Source organism: Canis aureus, chromosome 1, assembly GCF_053574225.1.
Source record: "Canis aureus isolate CA01 chromosome 1, VMU_Caureus_v.1.0, whole genome shotgun sequence".
In the NCBI taxonomy this organism is placed as follows: Eukaryota; Metazoa; Chordata; class Mammalia; order Carnivora; family Canidae; genus Canis; species Canis aureus.
Window position 1 is genome coordinate 39,535,089 of NC_135611.1, and position 12,937 is coordinate 39,548,025.

General features: G+C 40.0%; 1 protein-coding gene across 4 annotated transcripts in view; it reads left to right on the forward strand.

The window, feature by feature from the left end:
- The window catches only part of LOC144313251 (uncharacterized), a 270,639-nt gene that overhangs the window by 231,729 nt on the left and 25,973 nt on the right, over positions 1–12,937 (forward strand). The window contains exons 3-4 of one of the 4 annotated variants that reach the window (XR_013378972.1): positions 422–541; positions 1,501–1,709. The exons of 1 other annotated variant lie outside the window; for it this stretch is intronic. The gene's annotated coding sequence lies outside the window, so the exon portion shown is untranslated. Of the gene's footprint in view, positions 1–421; positions 1,727–12,937 lie in introns of those variants that run through there. 2 more of the 4 variants (XR_013378971.1, XR_013378975.1) reach the window with 2 other exon arrangements.

Genomic DNA, 12,937 nt, shown 5'->3' on the forward strand with positions numbered 1-12,937 from the left:
GTAGCCCTTTAGGAGGTTTCCTTGTGCTAATAACCATCTGTCACTGCCTGTGCTTTACTGCTGCAGCTCTTACTGCTGGAGACCAAGGCAGGGCCCTAAGCAAACTGCTTGTATCTTTAAATCAAAGAGTGATCGTTAAGTAACATACCCCCAACATCTCTGCAATATAAAACTCTGAAGTTACATTAGGTGTAGCACTTTAACCTTTGCCATGTTGAAGAGGTAATGATATCAGAACTTGGCTTCTATCCCTCAAGGGCCCATAAACACGCTGTGTGGAGACCAAGTGATAGATCACAGGCTTACAGTGTATACTCCTGGTTTCTTACCTCTGCAACTTTAAAAATCAGGCAACTGATAAATTATCCTACATCGTGGATGATCAGCTTCTAAAACTCACCTCTTCATGTTCCTTCAACAGTGTTTGGCATTCTCAGGAAAGATGACAATCCACACACTCTTTGGCACTACTCAGAAGGCTTGCTTTCCACAATGGCCTGAGAATTGGTGACCTTTCTCCTGAGTTGTCAGGAGGCACCAGGTACCAAAGTCAACTGCCTCACCATGTTGGAGTTCCTTTTTCAAAGTTTATGAAGAGCAAAAGCAAAAAACAAGACATACAAAAGAAAATCCTATTGCATATAATGTTTTTAGAAAAATTTAAATAATTCAGGCCTTTTTAATTGGAGAGGTTAGGGCAGAGAGATTTGGGAGCACATAAAGTACTGAAAGGTCACATGTTCAATACCACTCTAAATCATAATAGCCTCGGGGCAAACATCTCATGGAATTTTAGAGACATAAGCAAAAAACCCTATTATCATAAACATCACTACATGCTGTTCATTTCTCTTTTTTCTTTCCTTCCCTGCTTCTTTCCTTTTACTTCATAAAATTGTCCTTGAAATTGTCTCCTTAAAATTGTCTCCCTTTGGATACTATGCAATTCCTCTCTACTTCTCGAAGTTAAATTTCTAGAAAGAGGATTCTTCTGTACTTGCTACTTCCATTTTCTCTCCTTGAATCCACAGGGATCTAGTTTCTATCTCTAACAGCCTGCTAAACTTTCTTTTACTAAAATCACAAGTGATATTTCTCCTAATCAATAAAATTCAGTGGACAATTCTGATTCCTTTTCTAATACATCTTTTCTGCATTGTCTGGATTTATGGATTATTTCCTCCATTGTAAACCTCCCTATTTTGTCAAGGTTATACTTCAAGTTCTCCTACAGCTTAACAACCACTGTTCCTCAGCTTCCTTCATGGGCTCTACCCAGCCCATCAGTGTTGAAGAGGAGCTTCCATGATAACATGAGGGGGTTCAGTCATGTGCTCTGCCAGACAGCACGCATACATGTGAGGGGGACAAGTTCAAGAGGATCTGATATGAATATGGTTCAGAGAAAGAAGAAATGTAAAATATGCATTGGAATAGTTCTGGAAGCATCATGGCCACATAAAATATGTATGACATTTGGGGTTTTCTGATTGCATTTAGATCCCAACACTTACAACCTTGGGCAACACCTGAAACACCTCTCCATTTCACCTAAGACCTTGGGCAAGTTACTTGAGCATAACGAACGCTTAATGGGGCGGTAATACTTACCTCAAAGAATTGTAAAGAGAATTAAAGCCATTTGTCATTATTTTTGTTGGCACATAGTATGTACTTGCTTCATGACTATTTGTTCATTTTTCTTGGTTCATAGAGAAGAGGAATCTTGAGAAGGCCTACAAAACAATGAAATAGTATTTGGATAGGCAGAGAGAAAGAGGAAAGACATTTTAGGAGAGAAGACTGGTCTGAAGAAAGGGCTAGTGTAGAGGATTACTTCTAATATGCTTAAAGTGTGGCACCCCGGAGAGGAAAATGTGTGTAGTGAATAAAAGGAAAAGATATTTAAACATGTAGAATGTGGCCATAAAATTATTTAGTGGCAAATTATTTAGTGGTTCAGCTTGCTAGTGCCATGTTTCTAAATAGCCCAATTTTGCTTATTCATTGCAAATCTTGTTCAAATATAACATCTTATTTCACTTCCCATCGATAAGATGTTGTGAATTTATGCTTTAAACTGCATCATCCCCTCCAATACATAGGATTGAAAGATAAGAAGCAAAATTAATAAGTATGCAATATGGCATTTAGAAAGTAAAAAGGGCTCTGGAGAAAGCAGGGTCCTAGAAAGTCCCCTCTAAGGAGGTGACATCTGACAAAGACTTGAGTTAGTAAAGGAGCTAATTGCCTGAATATCTGTGGGAAGGGTATTCCAGTCAAAGGGCCTAACCATTTCAAAGTTATGGAAGCAGGAGGGTCCCTGATATATTTGATAAAGAGCTGGAAGGCCAATAGGGCTGGAGGAGAGTGAGCCAGAGGGGAGGGAGGCTGGTGGAAGAGGAGGTTAGATGCAATTGGGACCAGATCATCAGGGCCTGGTAGGCCACTGCAAGGATGGTGAAGTTCATGTTAAGTATGATGGGAAACCACTGAAGATCTTGAACAGCAGAGAGGTTGATGTGACTGAACTTACCTTTCATCAGGGTCACTCTGCTACTATGTGGGGGAGGATACTCTTGGCCCCTTTCACTCCTCTCTCCCCCATTCAAGCCAGAAGAACTTGAAGAGTAGAAGAGCAGAGGGGAAACTGAACACCTTCACTGTACCTCTTCCTTGCTGCATTCTGCTAAGCCGTGGTCAGCCTGAGGTAGGAAGGAAAATACTAGATGGCTAGATGAGACCTTTGACCAATGTCAGAAAGGTGCCCTAAGAAGATATGGGAACTGGTGTATTAGTTAGGGCTCTCCAGAGGAACAGAGCCAGTAAGATACAATGCTAGTCCCTTCCGGGAACAGCTTAATAATGTTTTACCAGCCATCTGGGCATCCCTTTGCCCAGTCAAGTTGACACATAAAATTAATCACCACACCTGGCTAAGATTTCACCTGCATGGAAAGAATAACTCAAAGACCTTGCTGGAAGGCGGTGGTGTGAAAAAATGTCCAGTTCTTTTTTTTTTTATTTTTTAAAGATTTTATTTATTCATTCATGAGAGACACAGACAGAGGCAGAGACATAGGCAGAGTGAGAAGCAGACTCCATGCAGGGAGCCCAATGTGGGACTCAATTCTGGAACTCCAGGATCACACCCTGAGCCAAAGGCTCAACTGCTGAGCCACCTAGGCATCCCAAAATGTCCAGTCCTTGTTTAATTTCATCTATATCAGGTCCACCTCATTCAATAGCTGAGTTATATATACTTATAAATCATTATAGACATGGAGTACTCTCAAATGGTACATTACATAGAAGTTTTAAGTTCTTTCTTATTCTAGATAATATCAATAGAGGCACCCCAGTGGATCACCCTCACCTCTCCATTTCAGAGAACATCGCAAAGTAGGACCTTCCATGGGGGCTGCAATGCCCCTAGAGTGCAGCTGATCAGTGAGCAGAGGAGATGGATGAACAAGAGATGCAGCATCCAGGCAGTGGTGGTGGTGCTTGACGTTTCCATAGTAGAAAACACAGGAGGAAAAAGCAAAGGAACAAGAGCTGAGGCTCTGGAGATTCATCCCACAAAGTAGAAGGAGAGGGAGGAAGATAATGGCATCCCAAGGACAATCAATTAGAAAAGATGGAGCAGGGAAGAGGATGACAGGAGCACTCAAAGGGAGAAGGGGAAGCAAGCCATTGTGTTACTGCCCAAGGAGGAGTGAGTGGTCAGGTGTAAGGAAGATGGAGTGTTTGAGCGCCCAAGAGCCTAAGGAAAGAGAATTTTACTTATAGATCAGGCGATAATGCTGTAAAACTGAAAAGAACAAAAGATAAACTAAGACAATTGACAGACTGTGGAACAGGTGTATGAGTCCCGGGTATACTCATACATTCTAAAAAGAACTACTAAAAAAATAAGCCATCTCAGTAAAGCAAAATTGGGTGAGAACTTAAGGTTATTCTAGTCCTGGATTGGCAGATGAAGGGCAGTATAATTGTCCAGAGTATCTCCTGCTTTGTTCTGGGATGCAGAGATGCTGCGTTAAAATGCTTTGCAACACAGCAAGATGATAGTTTGAAGGTACTTGGCTTTCTAAAAAATATCTGTCCATAATAATGTTCTTCCATTTCAGAAACAGTTTAAATTGGCTAATGCTAATTGCTCTTGGCATCTCCGAATACATACTGAAATGCAAAGAAAAGCACACTGCAGTGGGAATTTCTGGTCTCTCTCCTGTTGACATTCAAGGCTCCCAACTCAGTTTTTACATAAGTGTCCTTCTAACTTGAGACGGGGATGCCATCATACTACTCCCCTTCTATTAGTGGTAGATACGTGAGTTGGGTCTCAGGAAGATTAAGAAAAGAAAGCTCTCTTTGCTGGAGATGCACAGTATGATATATTAGAACACTGAGCTCTCTATGGGTAGCTCCTGACCCTGGGGCTATCACACATCTGTGGACTTAGGAAAAGTCATATAATGGCTCAAGCTTGGGGTCCCAGTTAATCATTTTGACTTGTGTTGCTATTTGATGGTTCAGGATAATTCCTTGGAAGACCCATTTTCATAACACTCTGATGATGCTATTTGGAAAAACAGAGGGGCACAGCTGTTTAGATAGGAAATTTATGAAGGATAGACTAAAGAAACCTGGAAAATATACTGTGCAGCCAGCCAGGGATTATGTAAATAGGGATGCTAATATAATAATGAAAACAGTAAATTTCCTCTATAAAATCAAGTAAAGAAATTAAATTACTATGTGCTCTTAAGAAAAAATATGTTGCATCTGTGTGATTTGATTGTAATGGCTCCTGCCACATCCTCAATAGTTACATGATACCATCTAGTTTTGTATGATATATTAAAATTTATAAGTTGCTTTTGTTCAGACTCTCATCTGACTCTTGGGGTGACACCATCCAATTGGGAATATTGGTTTATTAACCCTACTTTACAGAAGAAATTCAGAGAGTCTAACTTAGTCGAAGTTTTGCAGCTAAAAATGACAAGTGGGAATTTTGAATTCAGATCTATCTGACTCCAGAGCCTATGATCTTTGCATGACAGCATGCTTCCTTAGAAACTAAATGGACTTGCCTCACAGAAAGTGTTCTTCTAATCGGGGCATAGGAGGAGTCCTAGGTAAATATGCAAGTGATCTTGAAGAGGGATGTCTTTTTTTTTAAGATTTTATTTACTTATTCATGAGAGACACAGAGAGAGAGTCAGAGACATAGGCAGAGGGAGAAGGAGGCTTCCCCTGCAGGGAACCTGATGCAGGACTTGATCCCAGGACCCCAGGATCATGACCTGAGCCAAAGGCAGACGCTCAACCAGGTGCCCCTTGAAAAGGGATGTTTAGAGGCACCTGTCTGAAGTCCTGGCTAGTTAGCAGTACTCTGTCCCAAAATGTAACTAGCAGAGAGAATTCAGCCATGGGGACTGGTCTGCCAAAGGAGGACCTACATAGGTAGACATAGGGTTGCTGTGCCCTGTGGCTTCCATTTGCTCCTCTAAATCCCACTGTGCTCTGTGTTCCTGGAAGTCAACCTGCATGCACATAATCAAAGGAAACCCTTGCTCCCCGGCTTGCTATTGCCTTTTGCCAAAGGGGATCACCAGCAGGACATCAGAGAGTGGAAGGAGGGTGGAGTGCGAGTGTTGTTTCCCCTAGATCCTTCCCTGTGAGTTTGTCTGGAGCTGGCTATAGCTCTCAGTCTCCCATTGGATGGCCTTTCCCATCAATTCCTATTACCACTCCTTTTTAGCCCCTCTGACCTAGCCCCAGGTGCTTCATGATTTCTTACACTTTCTGTATACCTTCCCTATACCTTTGCAAATGATTCCTGTGTCTAGCCCATCACATTACTCTGTTCTAGTGTGCTTTCTGTTTCCTAATGGGTCCTTCACTGATCAGACCCCAGAGGAACTGGGTCCAGGGCAGGAACTGATGTCTAGATTTAGGCAAATGATCAGTAGAAGGACCCTGCTACTGGAACCAAACTTAGAACGAGGACTTAGAACCAGGAAGATGGAGCCAAGCATGCATTAGCAGAACTAGAGACAAGAATGGAATAGACTAGGAAGAAATCTGGCCCAAGGCTGAGTGGCTAGGATTCTGCTGGATAGGTTTGCTGCTCTTCCAGGGACCAAGATTCTTCAGAGATGTAGACTGTATGCTGGAAGTGTAAGAAATGCAAGAGGCAGCAGAACCTAGGGAAAGCTGTAGCCATAGACCAAGCAGACATTTAGAGTGGCTGTATGTTTGAGCCTTTACTCCTTGTGGCAGAGGCTGACTGGCTGTTCACTGAACCTATTTTTCCTTCCTCCTGGGTGCAGAGATCGTGATCCCATGTGCTGAGTCCTGGTGAATGGAATGTGGGCAGAAGGGATGTACTAGCCCCTAAAACCTCCCGCTCTATGCTCCGCCTTCTGCTAGTTATAATTAAGAGTAGTGTGTGCCACAGTGACATCCACCATTCACTCATTTATTTATCTCATTTATTTCCTAAGACAAGACCTGGGAGTATAGCCTCTAAAGGCGCTCACTCAAGTGCCCTTTTATTAAACTGGCTTATGCCTGGGGACATGGTGGACCATTGCAACACCTGGTGTCCACAGAATTAGACAACTTTCTTATCTCTACCTCAGTTGTACCTCCTATAATGGCCATAGCAAAACACTGTCATCAGACCCCATTTTCTATCCTTTTCCCTTCAAAAATGATGATCATCTTTCTTGAGTACGAATGCTGCTGCAAGTGCTTCTGAAACCTTATGCTCTGATGAGTATGAAAATGGAGGCTTATAACTAAGTTAAGGCAGTAACTAATTTAAGCCTCATTCAGCAGCTAGGCAGCCTGAATCTTCTTATTAATATACAGGGAGTGGTTGCTGATAATAGACACATTATCAAGCCCAGAGGCATCTTGGCAGTGCATGCTGAGGAATGGAGGAAATATGAGAAACTTGCAAGGAATTCTCCTGGTACTTTTGCATTCATATGCATATATGTTTTTTTCCACTGTTTTTTATCCTTAAAAGATCCTTAAAAGCAAACAGAGGCATGCTCTGGGTATGTACATCCAGGAGATATTTCCCAGAATCTGTTTCTCCGACATCCTTTTATCTACATTTTATCTCTCAGCATGAATCAGTTGCCTGACAACTCCTGTGATTATTTTCAAAATCGCTTTAAATACAGTTTTTGACGCCCCAAGGTAATTTATGAAGTAGGAGAAAAAAGACTCTACCTCAAGAGTATCGATACTCATAGATACTAATTACAAAATGTAATTTTTTTGAATAAAATCTTTTTTTGATTTGGGGTTGCACAGAGCAGAGCATTTTGCTGGTAACCTTCTTGAGGGTTTAAATGCTTTTGCCCTTATGGGAGAATCCATCCCTGGGGTTGGAGTCCTAATCTGGGAGGGATGCTGTAAAATGCTGCTTTCCAGGTGGCACTGATTTCAGCCAGCACCCTTTCCTGGGAGAGCTGGGTGGAGGTGGGATGGTGAGGGTATGGACAGGCAGAGGCAAAAGCTGCAGTGTCCTGATTCCCTTGTACTGGAAATTTCATTACAGATACTTTTGCCCATCAAATGCATTGTTGGATCGAAGTGTCACATGTTCCTTCACAGATGTTATTTCAGATTAAGCCACAGGCAGCAGGGAGTGGACGTGGCACGCATTTTCCTCTTCACTTGGTAGCATCCTGTCTCCCCGCCGTCATTTGCAGAGCAGCATTACTTGCATAACAATTGAGCTGATCTGATATTTTAGTTTATGATGTCAAGATATATTATCCTGCAGCCTACTGACTTAAACAGCAGCCAAAGAAGGAATGATTAGGGCCAAGTTGGGATTGAAAAGGACCTAAGGGAATGTCATCTGTTATGAGAATCTTAAAAGCTTCTAATGACCTGTTATTCCCAGGAGGCTCTTGCTACTGTGACTATTGAATTTATTTTTTGCTAAACAAGCTTTGCATTTAGCGATATCTTTCTTTATAGTCTGAGACCCACAGGAATTGATTTTACTTTTTTTCTGAATGAAGTATTTGGTCAAGAATTCATCATGCTGACATCACCTATGCTTCCATCACTATATTTAGTATTCTATATTAAATGCATTTATGACTTTTTCTGTTAAGATTCTTATCTGTTTAAGAATCCTTGACAGGCTATCTTATAGAGGCCACATGTCATCTTTTCTTTTCTAAATATATTTTATGTTCTTAAACCAAATATGTTGTCTCTGAACATTTTCCTGGCAAAGAATTAACTGAGCAAAGAATAGAATATAGGCAAACCTTTTAAAAATAGTAGCAGTGATAATCATTAAATCCCAGTGTTTTTAGGATAACACATCCCACCTCTTTGAGTTTTGTGATGGCAGAGACCTTGCCTGTTTATCTGCACCTGTGTCTTCGGGTACATAACAGGTATTCAGGAAATATTTGTTGGCTGGCTGGCTGGCTGGGTGGATGGGTGGATGGAAGGGTGGATGGAAGGGTGGATGGGTGGATGGGTAGGTGGATATAAGTATGTGATTTGGAGTTGGGGTTTGGGCTTCTCCTGTGAGCCTAGGCTTAGGTTGGGCTGTTTGGAAATACTGAGCTTCAAACATTTCCTGGAAGTCAGTGCCCTGCCGTTCAGGTAAAGAAGTAAACATGCAGGGGGCTAATCCACTCTTAGGAGGATGACACTGCTTTCTGTTAAAGCAAGCCAGTTCACTTTGGGCTTAGGAAATGAGTTAACAGTTGAAATTGCTTTCTCCGCAATGGTTGCAGTCTTTCGATAAAGGGCCATCTTAGATATTAGAGAATATATAAAACTGCAGAAACATTGCTGAATCTCACTCCTGATTGAAGAGTCTCCTTTGTGGTGAGCACACTCACAAGGATGGAAATGGACACAAGTGACAGCCACTTTGAAATGTCTCTGGGTGTGAGTTTCTGAGAGGACAAATCACTTCCACACAGCCTCGAAAAGGATTTGGTTAGCATGATCCCAAGCAAGGCGAAAAACAGGACTGGGAAGCAGGAGTAATGGATTGTGCTGCTGTGTTTCTTAATACTGGGGACAGAAAAAGAAGGATTCTTCTTTTAGAGATAGGTATCGTTTTAACATGCACATTATAGATGCTGACTTTTTTTTAACAGACATAAATGTAGCTATTGCCTAACGGGAGCAGTGTCCCTTCATATTTCTTACAGCTCTTGTCCCATGAGGCGACAGATGAGTATGTGATAGTGATACTGATTCCAGTGCTGAGATGCCATCTGATCCACCGGGAGAGCTGGTGGATTCAAATCAATGTCAGCTTGTGCCTTCTGGGCAGCAGTCTTTCTGTGCAGGATTTGCTCTATGGATCAGAAAAACAGCTGGCGACTCGCAATATGTTGTACAAAAGACCTTCTAAGTGTTTTGTTGTTTCCAGCTATGATGTAGCGTGAGTCACTTCAAATATTTTTCTTATTTGTGCGCCTGCTTGTTGGAGCAGAATCCTGTTAAGCAACTGGTAAAAACACAATACCAATTTAAACTTTGTCTGCAGAATCCTGAGGCTTTCAAGTGCCTAGAAATAAGCCTTTGCCTTAATGTACATTTTTTAATAAAAAAGTTTTATCCAGGGAAGGCATTTATTGGAAATCCAGTCTTGAAATTGCCTGTAAAACACAAGCATGTGCTAAAACAAATAATCCTCTTGGGCTATTCAGAATTCTTGGAAAACAAGAACTTTTACGCAGTCATTTTGCTAAGTTTCAGCATAGAGTTATTTATTTCTAGAGCATGCTATTTACATATGACAGAATTTGGAATCTCTTCTCTTTTTTGGGTCAAGTTCTTTTTTTTTTTTAACCTATAAAAGATGTATAATTCCTATGAAGGTAAAAAAAACACATTTCTGGTTTTGGAAATTACTCACTGCCTTAATCCTAGAAGCTAAATTTATTTCTCTCAGTTGTTTTTGCTTTCTTATCCCCCCTCCTTTTTTTTTCATGATTTGGGGCCATTTGGGCTTTGTCTGTAGCTGTGTTTTTTGTTTTTCTTGGTTTTTTTTTTTTTTTTTTTTTTTTTTTTTTGCATGACATTCTTTCTCACTTTTTTTTTTTTTTTTTAATATTTTGCTTCCTGCTACAGTAATTCAAGTTTCTGGTCATAGTTAGGGTCACTAGTGCAGAAATACTATGTGTATCTAGATTAAAAGTCAAAAAGGAAGCTAGCAAGATTTTTGGAAGATCTAGACTAAGTCAAAGAGAAAGGATTGGAATTTTCTAAGCATTTGATAAATTTTAGTCTAGTTAACGGGTATTCAATATCAAATCCATTGGTGTTCAGTATAGGAAAAAATTTGACTGATTGATTGATTGAGCTGTGTTTTAGGCAAAACATTATCACTTTGTTCATCTATCTTGGGTAGCTATTTTTATATGTACTTAATATTCCAGCAATACTGATGTCCACTGTACACAATGGCCTCTGAATAAGTAAGAAAACAATTCCTTCAGGAAATGAGGTTGAAGGAGGGAAAAGAATAACAGACTGAATGAGCCTTGCCTGAAGTGTGTCTGGAAGCATACTAATTCTTGGAAAAATTAACAGAATTTGGAGTAAAAAAAAAAAAAAGAAGAAGAAGAAGAACCCAATGAAAGGAGTTTGAGAAACACTGGAGATAATCCCTTAGTATATTTTCCTTACTGTAGGACTCATCAGAACTTTTAATATGCTGTGAATATTGCAAATCTCAAAGAGAGAAATCTACAATGCAATGCTTCCGCACACTGTTTAATGGAATATCTCCCCTGCATCTAACTCCCCAATTTTCCCCTGAGGAATATTTTGAAAAACAACCTTCTGTGATGCTTGCTTGGTAGATGCAGACTTAAGTATTATGCTAAAGTAATAAATATTATGTGTTTATAAATAAAATTAAATACCAGCCAGAAAACTGGACATCTATAGGCAAAAGAGTATCTAGATACAGATCTTATGTCTTTTACGAAAGTTATACAAAATGGATAACAAATATAAATGCAACTATAAGTATTTTATAGTTTTGCATTCAAAACTGTAAAACTCCTACAAGACAAGATAGATGATGACCTTGGTTTGGCAATGGCTTTTTAGATACATAGGCACACTCCATGAAAGAATAATTGCAAGACTGGACTTCATTAAAATTAAAAATTTCTGAGGCACCTGAGTGGCCCTGTCTGTCTTCAGCTCTGATCATGACCCTAGAGTCCTGGAATTGAGCCCCATATGGAGGCCCACTCTTTGCAAGGAGTCTGCTTCTCTCTCTTCCTTTGCCCCTCCCTCCTGCTCATTCTCTCTTTCTCTCTCATTCAAATAAATTTAAAAAATCTTTTTTAAAAATTCAAATTTCTGTTCTACAAAAGACATTATCAAATGAATGAAAAGACAAGCCACCAACTGAGAGAAAATATTTACAAAAAAACCGAGAGAGGACTATTATCCAAAATATAAAAAGAACTCTTAAAATTCATCAGTAAGTAAACAAAGAACTTGGTTTTAAAATAGGCCTCTGAATAAGACCTTAACAGATAGCTTCACCAAAGAAGATATACAGGTGGCAAATAAGCATATGAAAAGATGCTCCACAATGTAGGCCACCCAGGAAATGCAAATTGAAACAATGAAATACTACTACACACCTATTAGAATGGCCTAAATCCAGAACACTGACAACACCAAAAGCTGACGAGGATGTAGAACAATGGAACTCTAATTTGTTGCTGGTGGAAATGCAAAATAGCACAGCCACTTTGGAAGACAGTTGGCAGTTTCTTTAAAAAACTAAACATACTCTTACCACATGATCCAGTAATTGTGTTCCTTGGTGTTTACCCAAAGGAGTTGAAAACTTATGTCTATACAAAAACCTGCACAGATGTTTATAGCAGTTCTGCTCATAACTGCCAAAACTTGGAAGCAACCTAGGTGTTCTTCAGTAGGTGAATGAATAAATAAACTGTGTTATATCCAGACAATAGAATATTACTCAGCACTAAAATGAGCTATCAAGACATGAAAAGACATGGAGGAAACTTAAATGCATATTACTGAGTGAAAGATGCCAATATGAATCATATATACTACATGATTCCAACAATATGATATTCTGGAAAAGGCAAAACTATGGAGAAAGTAAAAAGATCAGTGTTTGCCAGGGGTTAGGGCAAAGGAAGGGATCAGTAGGACTCAGGATTCTAGTGAAACTATCTTATGATGCTTTAATATTGGGTGCATGCCATTTAACCTTTCTCCAATCCCATAGAATTACACCAAGAGTGAATCCTACTGTAAGCTATGAACTTCGGATGATAATGATGTGTGAATGTAGGTTCATCAGTTGTAGCAAATGTGCCACTGGTGAGAGATGCTGATAATGGGGAGGCTGTGCCTATGTGGGGTGAGGGGGTATATGGGATATACCTTCTGTACCTTCTGTTTAATTTTTCTTAGGACCTAAAAACTGCTCTGAAGATTAAAATTATTAAAAACAAAAACAAAAAATAAATACATAGAGGGGGGTGTGGGTAGCTCAGTCAGTTGAGCATCCGACTCTTGATTTTGGCTTAGGTTGTGACTTCAGGGTGCTGGGACCAAGCCCTGAATTGGGTTCCACATTCTCTGCTTGAGATTCTCTCTCTCCTCTCCCTCTGCCCCTACCCTCCCCCCTACTTACATGCATGTGTATGCTCTCTCTCTCACTCTCTCTCTAATGGTTCATATCCAAAAACCAGACTATAAATACAAAAGATATTTAAAATATTTAAAATTCTCCCAATATCAAGATAAGAAAATGTAATGTCCAGGAAAATAAGATCAAACTATGACATTCGAATAATAAGTGATGCAACTAGAGTAAAACTTAGACTTTTATTTTTGAAGATCAAAGCATAAG